Genomic DNA, 16,478 nt, shown 5'->3' with positions numbered 1-16,478 from the left:
CAAAGACAGTGATTATAGCCCTTGTAGGACAGTATATGTGTGGGAACATGCACATACTGAGGAAGGACATTGAATGCCCCCACGATGATGTGGGTGACCATATTCACCATCAAGTGATGGGATTTGGGACAAAAGTGCAAGACCTCTAATGATTTCCTGTATAATAGCTCCCATGGTTGGGAAGAAGGGCTGAGGACGGAGAGACAGTGGGTAAGAAATGTGATTTAAGAAGCAGAAATCATTGAAACCTGTTTTAATAGAGCTCTTTGCCACATGGCAGCCTGGAGAGCCATCTGGTTTGGCATCACCTAATATTAATCTTTCCTGAAAGTCACGCCATGCTGAGTTGAAAGGGAAGTCTTTTATCTTCTTCAGCTGTTGTTTCAGTGCCTTGTCAAGTAATTTCAGTTTCTGTCTATAGTATGCTAAATCAGTGATAAAAAAAATACTTGCTAAAGTTATGGATTGCTTAGCCCATGCATTCAGACTTTTTCCTTTATTGGTTGTTCAGTCTGACAGAGGTGCTTCCCTCGCTTTATTTAAATTTATGACTTCTATGTCCAGATCCACCCCATATTGTCCCATTCCTGTCAGTGACTGTGGCAGGCTGGAAGTGGTAGTGTTGAGTGCGTATGGTATGTGATCTTGTTCACCTTCCACTGTCCTTTGTCTAGGCTGGAGGAAGTTTGTAATAGTCTTTTTAAGCTACACTACCTCTTACATAGTGCTGTTGCAAGTTTATGATTTTTTTCAACTACTGTGCCTCTAAGTTGTTGGTTCTGTGCCCCACAATACTGATCCCAATGTTTGAGTCTGGCTCAGTGCCATATGGAATGATATGGTATGATACTGAGCGTGTTGGTGTTTACTTTGACCTTGACACAAATTAAATCCATTCTGTCACTGCTGATGGCAGTCTTTGGGCTAATGTAGTCATCAGCCTTTGTTGTATCAGTGTCCTTGCTGAGCTAGTTATCTTCAGGGTTCTTGACACTGATTACACAAGTGCTGATGCAGTTTCTGTGGTTGACTACTTCCTTGCCCTAACTCCTGTCAACATCTTATATTCCACCCGTAATACTAGCACCTTCACATGATGGGCCCAAACCTGGGCTCTTAGCCTTTCAGTCTTCCTGGAGCAGGCAAAAGGGACTAGAACTTTTCTGGATCCTTCCCAGTATAACTGCTCTATCAAGTGGTCATCCTCATTATCTGAGTCTGCCTCTGAAGAAGCCCAGTCAAGTCCTGCAGATATCCACATATTTTGATGTCCTTCTGGAGTGACTGTGGAAGACTTTGGTGATGATGAGACTACCAGCTGTCCTGGCTTCATGTAAAATAATCTTTTGGGAATATCTATTGCTGATGTGACAATGATGGGAAATAGCTTACTGACCCTGTACTATTCTAGCAGAGGATTTTCCAAACATTTTTTGATTTACCAAGAAATCCTCCTGGGTTGTGCCTCATTCGGTAGATGTCCTAAAATCTACTACCAAAATAGTTTAGTAAAACACTGTTACAGTAATTCCCAGTACCTTAAGAAGACCAATTACATCTTTTGGGCTACTAGATAGTGAGCAATTTGGGCTGAGACCCCCCACACAAGTTTTTATACCCTGATCTTTACTGTTTATCCCCATCACAAGAATGTCTGGCATGAGATTTGTGTATATTCTCAGATTAACTTGTATTATGTGCCAGCATGTCTAATTGTGCTAATTGTGAAAATGTAAATACGTTTTTAAAATGTTGAGTACTTCCCTGTTTATACAAATGTTTAAAGCATCTGTCCATGTTTTGATACATTTCTAATTGTACATTTTGCGAGGGAGATTCTAAACAACAAACTGTCTGTAGAGAATCGGCTGATCACTGGGTGATGTCATTAGAATGTTCCTGGTTGCTAGGTGATTATTTGAACAGATGATTGACAAGAAAAATAACGTTTTCAGCAGCTGACTGTTATTTTTAAAATGAGACAGTTGAGACTGTTAACTGAGACTATAAAAGAGACTGCTGAAGTCAGTTGAAGGGCAGTTAGTTAAGAGGGGCAGTCAGTTACAGAGCTGTGCAGTGGATACCCAAGAAAAAGGACTCACAAAAATTGTAAGCCTGCCTTTGCCTTGCTGTTATGTTTTAGATTAGATCATGGTCAGTATTCTCTAGTTAGAATAGTACAGTTTAGCTATTTAGATAAAGCTTTTCTAAGATGATGGATTTCTATCCCACAGTTTAATTTTATATTTCTGGTGATTGAATTCTGGTGTTTATTGAAAATTATTGATTTACATTCTTGTAATTATTTTACTTATTGTTGAATGTTTTTCATTACTTTACATTGTGGCTGGACAGTCAGGGTGTTCTTTAGAGATTAGGGAGTGTTTATACCTGTTTGATACTCCCCAGGTCACCTTGAATGCCTGGCTGCTTCTGGTCATCGCTATCATTTATTTTGATATTTAATTTTTAATAATGGATCACCTTTTGAAGGGCAGGTTGACCTGTCTGACTCTGGTGGCAGCATTTACCATTTTTATTGGGGAAGGGACACAGCTGGAAATCTGTGTCAGGTCTCCCATAAGTGTTAGAGTGTGTGTGTGATTTAAATTTATTTTGAGTGTGAGTGAGTCAGATGTCTTAAATTGGAACACATTGCTTTGAAGTGTATGATAAGGAATTACATTTGGGGTGGACAGAGGTTTATAGTCCATTCCCAGGAAATAGAGTGTGTTTCTGTTGTGCTCTTAAGGGAAATTGTGGAAATTTACTCTTGTGTGCTCTGGTGTTTTCTGTGATGCTGCAACACTGGATTTAGTGTGTGTGTGTGTGTGTGTGTGTGGGGGGGGGGGTTGAGACTCCTTAATTACTGACCTGAGTTTTAAGTGGGGGACAACACATATCTGTGGCAGTCTGGTGGGATATTAACCGGACATCACATTATTGTTGGCAGTCCTGTGGGATATTAACCGGATGTCACAGTAATCTTTATGGATTCCTGTCCCTGTTTATTTGGAAAGGAAGTCAGCACTCACTTTCCTGACATGCAAAAGGAAGGTAAGACCCTCAGTGGGTGTCAAGTTTCTGCCTCTACAACAAACCTTCTCCAGGAAGCAAAGGAGCTAGTGCCATATGTAGTTTTGACATTGAACACAGTCCAAGCCTCAGCGAAGGCAGCTTGTGCAAAGCTCAATACCAGGACAACTTCCAAAAGGGCTGTGGAGCCAGGAATAAGGGTACTTGACACTACCCTACAAGATATAGCTCATCCATGGGGAGACAGCAACAATCCTGTGGCCTTACCTGATTGTCCCACTCTGGGGGCATTGCAAAAGCCTTTTGTCCCTCAACCTGTCATCTTGTATTTCCAACAACAAAGATATGTGGAATAGGGCAATAATATCTGGAGGGTACAAACTTCAATTTAAGCCCCACCCAAGTATCGCCATCCCTGTCCTTGCTCAGAGATCCACCCCATAAAACATTATACAAGCAGACTGTGTCTAACCTCCTATAAAAAGAGACATCCAGGAGGACCCACAAGAGCAGAAAGGTTTAAGCTATTTTTCTGTATTCTTTTTTTTTTTTTTTGGTGCCCAAAAGGACAAATTACCTCAGGTGTCACAACAGATTGGATGTTTTCCTTTGACTTATTAAATGCTTACTTATATATCAAACTACCAAGATGTCCAGGAAGACTTTGAATGACTGGAGAAAGTCTTTTTCAATTCTAGATGGCCCCATTCTGTCTAATATTAGCCACCTGGATGTTCAACAAATGCATGTCTCTAATTACAATCCACAAGAGCATGCAGGGAGTCAAGATTTTACCACACCTAGATCATTGTCTCCTAGCTGCTCCATCAGTTTGGAGCTAACCACCTCAGGAGAATCTCTGCTCAGAATGTTGCAGTCTCTGGGAATTACAGTGAATCCTGTGAAGTCCCATTTGTCTTCATCTTGTCAATTCATTGGCTGTCAAGTGGGCACCATACATTGCAATGAACATCTGTCTCAAGAATGGCTGCCTTCTGTACAGATGCAGGTTTTCATGATACCCATTCCAAGACATTGCTTTAGCTCAGTTGTGGCTAAAGATCTTGAGAATGGTGGCTGCAGTCATTTCTCTGATGCTCATGCCAATACTTCACATGTGAGCACTTCATTGGACAGTCATGGTACAGTGGTTTCAGAGCTCAGATCCTGTATCCTATCATATCAGGATATTCAAGACTTAGAAACAGCATCTTCTGCAAAAATGGTTTCAGACAATCTCACTTCTGAAAAACCCTTAATCATGAGCCTCAATCACTTTGGATGTACTCTAGGACGAGGATGTAGCATTGAGTATCTAGACATTTTCAGTCTAATCAGTCTCCATGTCAGCATCCTTGAGATGAGGACAGACTTCCTGACATTTTCAGCACTTCAGGATCCCTTTCTTAGGGTGTAATTGACAAGATTGTCAGACAACATGGCAGTAGTTTGATACACCAGCAAGTGGTAGAACAGATCTTATCCGCTATGGTAGGAGCTTCTGGGATTTGACCATTCAGTCCATCCACTGTAAAATGATCCGTCTTATCCACAAATAAGGCAGTTCTGTTGAGAGGATAGGTCACTGCCTGTTTCTGCCTCTTGTTCCACCTATAGGGCTGCATCTCTGACTAGTGCAAATACAGCAAGTACTTTTCCATCATTCAGCCTCTGAGAGGAGCTCCCATGAATGCCCCCATCCACAACTGTTTTTCTCTATGCCTTGCACTAACTGTGTGTATTAAATTCGTTATTTAAAGGATTTATAGTGGTACTGCTTTCTGTGCTGGTGCTTTTTGCACTGCTTTGGGTTGTTTTCACTCCATCAATGGGAGTCATCTTTTGACAGCTAAGCACACTTTGGTTGTGTTCTTTTTCTCAAACAGAACAAGTACAGTACCTAGTAAGAATACTGTATAATTTGTGAATCTGTCCCCTCAGTTTCTCCTTAGACACCATTAGTTCCATATGATTTTTGTACATGTTCCTGATATCACCCGACTGTGTCATATACATGGAAATCTTGTCTGGGAATGTAATTACATTTTGTGTATTTACTTTTTAAAATACTTCATTGCTTACCTGTATGTACAGCATCCAGTTGAAAAAATAATCATAGCATGGCAACAGGCACATACCATCAGCATAGAGTATTTAACAAATAAACAAACTGTACAAGATGCCTTATAATGAAAAGAGTAGCAAACCAACATCTATATAACTTATTTCTTAATGAAACCTTGACATTGTCCATGTTCATATTTTACATTTCTATATCTTAACACAATTGGGTGGATTCATAATGGTTACCACAAAATGACAAAATGTACACTATGTATACATTTAGTGTAACCTTTCTGAGTGAGTAGACAGCGCAAGCATTGTGGTAGGGCTGTTCTTGAATTCAGAAACTGTACACTTTGTGGTATCCTTTATGAATCTGGCCTAATGTTTTCAATTTTATTATTCTTTTATAGTTTTTTGAGTTCAACAAAAGGCCACCTTTCCATTTTCTCAGGGAGTAAAATTACTCTGCATATTGCACCAATGCTGGCTGTCATTTTTCCACATATAGCTTTTGGATATTTTCACCAGATGATGATAGTGGTCTGAACAAACGCTGCTACTTATACAATCCACATTTTCTTTACTGTTCCTAGCTAAAGAGGTCATAGTAGCTTAATAACAAAAAATCTTTTGCTTTGCAGATGCTATTCTGTAACTTGGTGTGCCTTTTCTGTAACAGCTTACTTCCACATTCTGATACTGTTGTCCAAAGTGATTGTACATTCCAAAAAATTCTTAACAAGTCATGGAGAGGACGCTATGCAAGCTGTATGTAAAGTATTGGTAACAAAACCCTTATTCACTGTAACATGCACCAGGGGTTCAATTGTCATGATGCATAAAGAGCATGTTTTGCTTACTAAAAATAATATACAATTTCACCAATTTTAACAGGCTTTTCCAATGTGCTGAGGCATTCACCTTATTTTGAGCCCCACACATCTCTCCAATTGTCTGCACAGAATCCTTAACTAGAGACTGTTTCCGATTAATGATTATTGCCACCCAGTGTCATATCCTAAGAGTTGTATTTTTCCATTCACACCATGGCACATTTCATTCTATTTCTTTAATCAAGGAAGGCTAGGTTTCAACGCCACTTTCTTTACTTTTGTAACCTTAACCTGTATTTGAAGATATTTCTGATGTTATGTTTGGATAAAACTGAACCTGGAATGAAGCTCTCCTTATCCTACCTTCCTCAGATCTTTTAGCTTCTCAATGTCTTTTTTTGAAATAAATCCTCTAATCACCAACCTTTACAGATGGTTACCCTGTACAGGCATAGCAATTCCCAACCAATGGACAGTTTGTAAGTCTCTAGATAATGACTTTATGTGTCTATACATGTACTCTGGAACATACCATCATTTCAATCTATCTGTAATTTTATCATGTGCCACCTATATGCCATTATCACTTTTCCTACTCATAGGCTGCCCTGCAGATTCTTCCACAGAGACAATCAGCCTTCTCTTAACTGCACAAGAGGTGTAAGTTAAATACCTTACAATAAACCACAGTCTCAAAGCCCACTAGGCTGAGGGTAAAACATAGTCCTGGGGACCCTATATCCACCATTGTCCCAAATCATTTTTGGACAGTGTACATCCACCATTGTTCCAAATCATTTTTGGACAGTGTACATCCACCATTGTCCCAAATCATTTTTGGACAATTTGTATCCACCATTGTCCCAAATCATTTTGGACAGTCTATATCCACTATTGTCCCAAATCATTTTGGCCAGCCTATATCCACCAGTGTTCCAAATCATTTTTAGAAAGTCTACATCCACCATTGTTCCAAATCATTTTTGGAAAGTCTACATCCATCAATTTCCCAAATCATTTTTGCACAGTCTGCATCCACCATTGTCCGAAATCATTTTGGACAGTCTATGTCCACCATTGTCCCAAATGATTTTGGACAGTGTATATCCACCATTGTCCTAAATCATTTTGGACAGTGTATATCCAACATTGTCCCAAATCATTTTGCATTGATGTCTTTATCTTAGCTACACATTCCCATACAAGGAATGTGTAGTAATACATACAGTAATAAGGGCATCAATGCATTTTCAAGATATCAATTCAACCTAAGAGGAAGAATCTTAACTTAAGCCAAACGTGCATCCATACATAACACTGGTCCCAGAATACTGCCAAATTTAACTGAAGCATCCTTTCAGAGCAAAGATGTATTCTTATAGCAAAGTAATTGGGTTGTTTTGTACCACACAAGCAAATGTCATGTGTTTGTTCTCATGATACATTTTTGCCTCTGCATTAACCATAAACACTCTTTTTGTCTGTGCATTAAACAAGAACACTTCTTTTAGACACATTAAGTTTAAACCTCAGCAATAAAATATTATTTTGCTACACGTCTTCATATACTGGGAGATTGCTTTTTGGGTCTTTTGCTAAGATGAGGCAGTCACCCACAGACATTTATTTGGTTGTTATTCTATTGTAATCCCATCCTTACACCATATCATAACTTTAATAATCTTCAGCAGTGGTTTGATTTTTGTCAAAAAAATGCTGAGGAAAGGGAACACTTTTGCCATGTTCCCCTATGTAGTCTAACATAACCCCATTTGTTAGTACCCTAGCAACAGTATCTGCACCATATTTTGAAAATCCATCTGGATATCCAAATATTTGCCACAAGTAAGCCCAGTAGACAGAGTCAAAAGCTTTCTTAAAGTTCACAAAACTAGGCATTCTGGGATCCTGCAATATCTGCTGAGCCTGCATTAGGGTTATCAGATCTCTTAGATGAATTTAGCTACCCCTTCTTGACATAAATCTTTCTCTGCCCACCTTAATCATTTGTGCTAGCCCTAACTAAAACCCTACCCCTGCCCCTAAAGCTAACCCTACACATTACAACCCTAAAAACTCTTTCTGTAACAGTACCACTACCAAGACAACACTTGATCTCAATTTTCTAGACGTGCTTTACTGATATTGTTTTTTTTTAAGTGGGAGAAAAGTATTCAACGTATTGTAATTCTTCTTGTTGTTCCACAATTTGTGATTTTCTTTTCTGAGTTTTCTACCTTTAATGATATAAGCCTTTCTGTGTTGGAGGGAAGCCTTCTAGATATCAGTGGGAGTGGTAAGCACTAGGTAACCTGTCTACCACATAAGGAGTGGTTCTGGCCCAGAAATTGTAGTTATTGGCCATTTGGGCAATCTCTTCCATCTCTCTCAACTTTCTGATTTGAAAGCCTGCATTTGCACTTGTTTCTGTCCTGTAACCCATCTAGTGCAGATAAAGATTCTTAGTTTTAGAACTTAAATTTGCTTATTCGTGCTCAGCACTTGTTCAGAACTTGTAAGAACTAAATAAGCTACTAATTACTGTAGCACTCAACCTTCCTCATTACCTAGAGGAAAACAGTTTTTGTACTTACTTTTCTCGCTTGCTTAGAGAAAAACAGCTCTTGTACTCACTTTCCTCACTTATCTAGAGGAAAATGATTTTTTATTCAGGCATGTCCAAGAGTCAGTTCCCAGTGTTCTCTCCTGTCTATCTGATGAATCTGGGCATCTTGAGGCAATGTAGAAATTGCCTCATGTACACAGACAACCCTCTCCTCCTACCATCCAACACTACAACCTGTGAGAGATGCACTTATCTAGCCAAACTGGAGGTAAAGCTCTCTCCAACCAAGACTGAACTTGACAGTCATGAGGAGAAGGTAAACATTTGCACCACACCACACTCATCACATAGTTTCACTAAATCTACACCACCAAAATCCACACATAGTAACACAAAAACATTCACAGAGGCTCTCAGTAATAATCTGTCTAAGCAACAGAGACCTCCAAAGCAGAAACGCAAGCAACCTCCATCCCCCAACACAACCCAAATGACACATAGCCCACAGACTCAGTGTGCCACTCAACCACAGCCAATAAGGGAAAACAACGTACCCAACACACTAGTCATAGGTGACTCTATAGTCAGGTACACTTATGTCCCACTCACCAGGATAAACAAGGAGAAGGTTACTGTCAGCTGTCTGTCAGGTGCCAGGATCCACCACATAACCCACGCACTCAGGTCACTCCACAACAAGTATAAATATGACTCTGTCATTGTCCATGTTGGTGTGAATGACCTTAGACGTACCACCCTGGACTACATGAAAAGAGACATGGAAGAGCTCTCTGATCTTCTAGCCCAGGCAGGTATGACCCTAGCCCTGAGTAGCATTCTGCCATCACCCAGAATGATACCGCAGTACAAGGACAAAATGATTGACTTCAACAATTGGCTAAGCTTCTGGTGTCATTCTAGGGGGATCCAGTATCTATCTGCTTGGGATGACATTGTCAACAGACCACGATGCTTTGCCACAGATGGCCTGCACCTGTCGCCCCTGGGATTCTGGATACTGGCTAAGGGTCTTGCTGCCCCTATAGTGCCTCTTTTAGGCAAGGTTCAAATGACAAATTCACCACTGTAACAGAAACAGGCAAGCAAAAACTGAGGGTACTGCTACTCAATGCTAGAAGTCTAAATCTCAAAATGCACTCACTCAAGGCACTCCTTAAAATGGAGAACATCGATATCTGTGCAGTGACTGAAACCTGGTTCAAGACTCCAGAGAGCACCCCTGCACTACCAGGCTATAACTCATACCACACTTTTCGGCCATGTAACCTGGACCGAAATACCAAAGGCGGAGGTGTGTCCATATTCATTAAGGATATCCACACCTCCTGGCTAGTTGCTCAGCATAATGCATCCGAGGTTATCCAAGTGCAACTAACTCTGGGCAAAACTGCAATCCTTGCAAAGCTTGCTACAGATCCCCCACCATGCCCCAGGATTCCCACTCCTCTATTCCTTGATGTACTGGAAAATATTAGGGTTCAACCAAACACCCTAATAATGAGTGACTTCGACTACCCCACCATTAACTGGGAAAACTACTCATGTACCAACTCCTTAGCTCAACGCTTTCTGGAATTCATAAACTCCAATGCCCTGGATCAACTTATCCACACCCCGACCAGGGGCAACAATATCCTAGACTTAGTCATTACCAACTTGAGTGACTGGTGTTCCAAACCTGAAGTCAACTCCTTGTTGGTCTGATCTGACCAAAGGTAATCACCCTTGATATCCACATACCGCCCCCACCCCCCATTAAGGAAACCACAGTAAAAAATTTCTCCAAAGCCAACTTCATGCTTCTTAAGACAGAAGTGGTGAACTTCATGACACCCATGCAGATGGACAATACAGTTACAACTGCTGAATCCTACATAAATGCACTCTATAAGCACTTACAAGAGTGCATGGATTGTGCTATCCCAAACAGAACCAAGATGCTATCCTCCAAAAAAAGGAAACCAATCTGGTGGTCCCCTGCCATAAACAAACTGTACAACAGAAGGAAGAAACTGTTGCAAAAGAGAGTAAAATCCCATGAGTGGAGGAGCTCCCAGGTCAGCCTCAGTAAGAAGCTGAGATCCCTTATAAGATCCTCCAAAGCTAGCTATGAAAACAAAATCACCACTAATTCTAAGGACAACCACAAAGCATTCTATAACTATGTGAAGAATCTCGATGGCAACACCCAGATCACAGCACAATGGCATGAAAATTACAGAACCAACTGATATTGGTTCAGTGCTAACTTTAACCCCCCCACTCCCTAAAGGGCCCATATCTATACAGGAAGAATGCAGTGTCCCTGTAATCACAACTACACAGGTAAAAGCTGCACTCTCTAAAGCCAAAACACAGCATCCATGGGACTGGACAACATCCCAGGCTGCATTTTACATGAACTTCAGAACGAACTGGGTCCCCACTTAAGCACCATGTTCAATAGCCTCACATCAGGCTTTGTGCCCACTGGATGGCGCACAGCAACAGTTATCCCACTTCACAAAGGGGGAGCCACCACTGATCCCGGGAACTATCGATCTATTAGCCTGATGAGCCTGGTCTGCAAGGCCATGGAGCGTATCATCATGGAACTCATAAACAAAGACATTGGTAACCTCCAAACTCTGGATCCCACCCAGTTTCGGTTTTTGAAAGGCAGATCATGACTCCTGAACCTGATCGACTTCTTTGAGGAAGTCACCAAAGCCATAGATGAGGGTAAGGTGGTTCAGACAGCCTATCTTGACCTCACCAAGACTTTCAACACCATCCGCCATTTTGGAATTATAGCTAAACTCACTAAACTAGGTATAAACCCCTATGTCACAAGATGGGTTGCCAACTGGCTCACTAACAGAACCCACACTGTAAAAGTTTCAGACTCCAAATCTGACCTCAAAGCAGTAACAAGTGGAGTACTACAGGGTTCTGTCCTGGGACCTCTCCTGTTTGGTATCTACTTCTCTGAAGTACAGGCTAACACAGAAAGCCTCTGGCTAATGAAGTTCGCAGATGACTGCAAACTGAGAGCCATAGTCAAGTCCCCAAATGATGTGGACATCCTACAGAAGGGCCTCGCTGAGACAGATGCCTGGTGCCAGAGCCATGGCCTCAAGCTCAATGCCAAAAAGTGCAGTGTCATCCCCTTTGGTAAAAACTCTGTACCCGTGAACTACCACATAGGCAGCAATCTACTTAACACCAAATGTGTGATAAGAGACCTTGGGACTCAGGTGGACAGTAGTCTCTCCTTTGATAGTGACATTGCCACAGTAGTCAGGAAGTCCTTCTACATGGCACACCTCATCATAAAAGGGTTCTCATCCAGGATAAAAGAGATCATTGCTCCCCTCTACTCGACACTGATTAGACCCATTATAGAGTATAATGCCCCTTTTGGAATGTACCTCACAAGGCATCTACAGCAGTTGGAAAGGCCATAGAAGTACCTCACAAAGAGAATTACTGGCCTCAAACAAATGCCCTACACTGGCCACCTCAAAAAACTCCAGCTTTACTCCATAGCATATTGCTTACTCCGAGGTGATATCTGCCTAACATATAAATAAAGCTATGTCAAACCCAGAGCTGTTGGACATGCTACACCTAAAGAAATCCCAATCCCTCCGATCATAAACCTCAGGGTAAAGGCCCACAAGGCCACTTTGTTTTATATATATCTCTGTATGGATCCCTATCAGATGATTGAGTTTTTAGAAACTCGAAATTCATATGGGTGAGACCATATCATCGAGTTTTCAAAATCTCAAAAGGTTTTGAATGGAAATCGCGGTTCAGAGCAAAATGGGAAATTTACCATTTTTGTCACTGTAGTGCAATCTCGAAGCTGGTATATATATAATTTGCATGACATGTGGGGGATGCAGGGGGGCTTGCCCCTTCCAAACATTTTTGTGGGTTCTTTTTTTGGATGCTTGAGTTTTCAGAAACTCAATCATATGGTCTCGAACATATAGATTTTGAGTGTGAAATCTCAATCATCTGATAGGGATATGTATATATATATATATATATATATATATATATATATATATATATATACCCTCTTACCTTATATCTTTCATGTCTAACACTTTCATCAATATTTTTTAACAAATGTTTCATTATGCTAAATGCATTTAATTTTCGATAAGTAATTTTCCCCTTTTTCCATGTAAATCTTTACACCTTCTTCTCTAATTCCTTTATCTAAATAGCCATTTAGTAACTTAATAAAAAACGTTTCCCACTTACTATCTACATTTTATAAAAAAATATATCCAAACCTATCTCTGTCCCAGGAAACTTTATTTTGTCCTGCTTAAAATTCCTTTCAATTCCTCTATTGTAATTTCTTCTAGTATACCCTGCTTTTCATCTGAAATAACACTTGCCATTCTTTAACTATCCCTTCATCTTCACATGATATAAAGTTTTGGCATACTCTATCACCATTTTATTCCTTGCTGTTTATATTTAATTTTCCGTTCTATGTCCCTTGTTTTGATTATTTTCTCCTCTTCAACTCAAAATTACTTGTATGGACTAATCTCTTCCTTTTTACTTAAATAAATCATTCTGATACTATGATATTGGTTTCTCTTATTCTTTCCTTGTTCTGTCCATATTTTTTTCTTTCTCAGAAAAAATTACATCCTGCTTGTAGTCCTCAAATCCATATATATGTCCTACTTTCACTTTATGATCAGTTGTTCTGTTTGTCTACAATTCCTCTTGTATTTCAGTTTAAATGACAACTGGCACACCTTCTATGTCCCATAAAAGTCCCCCATTCCTAAATGATCCTTCCATAAATGCTTTTATACATCTCTTATCTTTTCATTTTCACTTACTATGTCTGTTACTCTTTTCAAATCCTTACCCTACTTTATTACTTCGTCATTATTACATATGGTGCAAACATATAATATTATTCATATTTCATGTATCTCTTTCAAGCAAACTGAAACATAATATAATCAACTTCTGTCTCCCTCTTTTATATGTCCTAATCCTCCCACTGCATTATGTCTCTCATTTTTTTTGAACATCATATTGTTTTTTACTTGCCTTTTTGCTTAAATTACAGTCAGGGTTCCTATTAAATGATCGAAGATGCATTCTTTCGAATGCATCTTGATCGAACTTGAAAGCACGAAAAGGCAAAATAGTGAAATGGCATATAAGCGAATTCTTTCCCTGGGAATGAAATCGCTTGGGCGCTTCCATTACTTTGCTGTTTTCATCACTGTAGTGTGATCTCGGAATTGGTATATTTAAGTAGGGTGGGTATGGAGGGCACAGCCCCCCCACATCGGGGGGGTGGGGGGTGTAACCCCACACTTTATGTAATTCTTACAATTTTATTTTTTTGCTTTGTGGAGCAGCGATTTTTTTTACTTTGGAAAAAAATTGCTGTTCTAAGCCATTGTAAGCTCTCACTTACATGGGTTCGATAAATCATCATTCACTTTTTTAAGCGTTGGATGATTTAACATAGACCCTTACAATTGTATCCCCTAGTATTATAATAGATACATCAAACATTACATAATTATGTATGTCAACAGCAAAGTTTTTCTTAGCTTTATGTTTGTCTACACATAAATTACAATCACAAATTATGACCTTCCCACAACTGCATTACATCAATCAGTAAAACTCATCCAGGTGTAATCACTTATCCTTTATGCTCAAGTCCCTTCTTTTCATTAACACTGCAGTGCCAGATCATTCATCCTTTTCCATACACCATACTCTTTCTTTCCCCTAAGATTTGTAACTGCTTCCTATTTCTTAAACAAAACGAGTGTCTAAGAGACAAACTAAATCAAAAGATAGATTCAAACTCCACTTAGAAATTAACAGTTTTAATACTTTCAACATTAAAACTTTCTGCACTCAAATTATCCCTCATCTTTTGCTTTGCTTTTCTATTCTCTTCCGTGTTCTCTTGTCCTGTATTTCTCTTTTATAGTATATTTTCCCTCTTCCTGCTGTATGCTGGAACTCTCACAATCTTCTAATGACATTCTTTGCAAAGCTTCATATTTTTTACTAATGTCTATATTCTTCAGATGAGATATTAAACCAAGGCCCCATCTGCCTGAGTTGATGGTAACTCAAGTGGATGTAAAAGATCTCACAACAGTTATTGAAAAGAGTAGAGGTTCTTTATTAATTGCCACAGCGTATATAGACTACATTATTTACATCATATAAATTATTTACAATTATTTACACTTTATATCTACCATATAAAACAGACTCATATACTTTAAGTGTTTCCCACCACCATCTTTCCACAAATAAAAACAATATTCAGAATTTCAGATAATAGCCATTTCCATTAAATTCCATTTCATTCAGTCTCTCATTCCATATTTTCCATAAAATATAAAACAATTTTTATTAGTTTTTTTCACCTCTTTTCATTTTCTGTTACTATAATACCCGTATTCTATCATGTTCATATTGATATCTTCCATATTTTAAAATCTTTCAATATCTTATTTTCACACAATTTCATCATTAATTCTCTCACTCTCATACAATTAAAAAAAAACATGTTCTGTTATTTCAACTTCCCCACAATAATTACACACCCTTTCTTGAAATTTTTATAAGGCATATTTGCTTTAACACATAATTTACTTATTGTCAGCCTCCTCATAAAATCCTTACATTTATAAATTATTTTTCACCATGAAAGTTTTATTTTAATTGCATTTCTTTTTTTCAAATTTTAGATGCTTCCATGGGAAAATATAATAATGTTCATTCATTAGATTTAAATAGCAATCTTTTCTATTTTTTCCTACATTTTTATACTCAATTTCCATGGCAAATATTTATTTTGATACATTTTTATGTCTTCATTTATATTATTTTTCCATCTTTTCCTAGAGCTTATTCTCTCCCAAACATCTTTATATTTAATTGTCATCATAACATTTACTAAATTCTGATTTTCATCTTTTAACCCTACCAATGCTTTATAAAGATTCAAGGAAACTGCATGAACAATAGGGTTAATTATCCGTAATCCTCCTTCTTCCCTAACATACAAAATTCCTCTTCTAGCTATATTCATCCTTGATCTCCATATAAATGAGAATACAATCAACAATAACTCTTTGTCATATTTAGATGGGATCATATATATATATATATATATATATATATATATATATATATATATATATATATATATATATATATATATATATATATATATATATATATATATATATGGTTTACTATCATATGTTCAAAGCGAACTCTGTTGACTGCACTTTTGTCGAACACGGAAATTCAAAAACAATAATGTCGAACACCAAAAACCAACCTAGGAATGGGCTTTAACATGGGTTGAGATAGGGGAGAGGTTTGTAGTTTGGCAGTAACAGTGAACACCTATCTCGACCCATGTTAAAACTGTTCCCAGGTTGGCTTTTGGTGTTTGACATTTGAAATTTTGAATTTCCATGTTCGACAAAAGTGCAGTTGACAGAGTTCACTTCAAATATAGGATAGTAAACCATATATATATATATATATATATATATATATATATATATATATATATATATATATATATATATATATCTATAGATATAGATAGATAGAGATAGATAGATATATAGATACTCACACACACACACACACACACACACACACACACACACACACACACACACACACACACACACACACTTGCTAAACATGCCATTTTACCCAAAATAATGGAATTTATTAAATATACCTTTTTCTTGTATGGCAGTCTATATGATTTCCAAAACATACATATCTCTTGCAATTTTTGTATAATTTTCTCCCATTGTTTTTCTCCATGCAGATTTGTTTCAGTTATTCTCAAAATATATATGCCCTCATCATTAAATTGAATACTTTCCAAGTTACCCATAAACCCGACTCCTTTACTTTTGTCT

This window comes from Protopterus annectens, chromosome 1.part0 (assembly GCF_019279795.1).
Source record: "Protopterus annectens isolate FY-2018-M chromosome 1.part0, PAN1.0, whole genome shotgun sequence".
NCBI lineage: Eukaryota > Metazoa > Chordata > Ceratodontiformes > Protopteridae > Protopterus > Protopterus annectens.
This window is presented reverse-complemented; position numbering follows the sequence as displayed.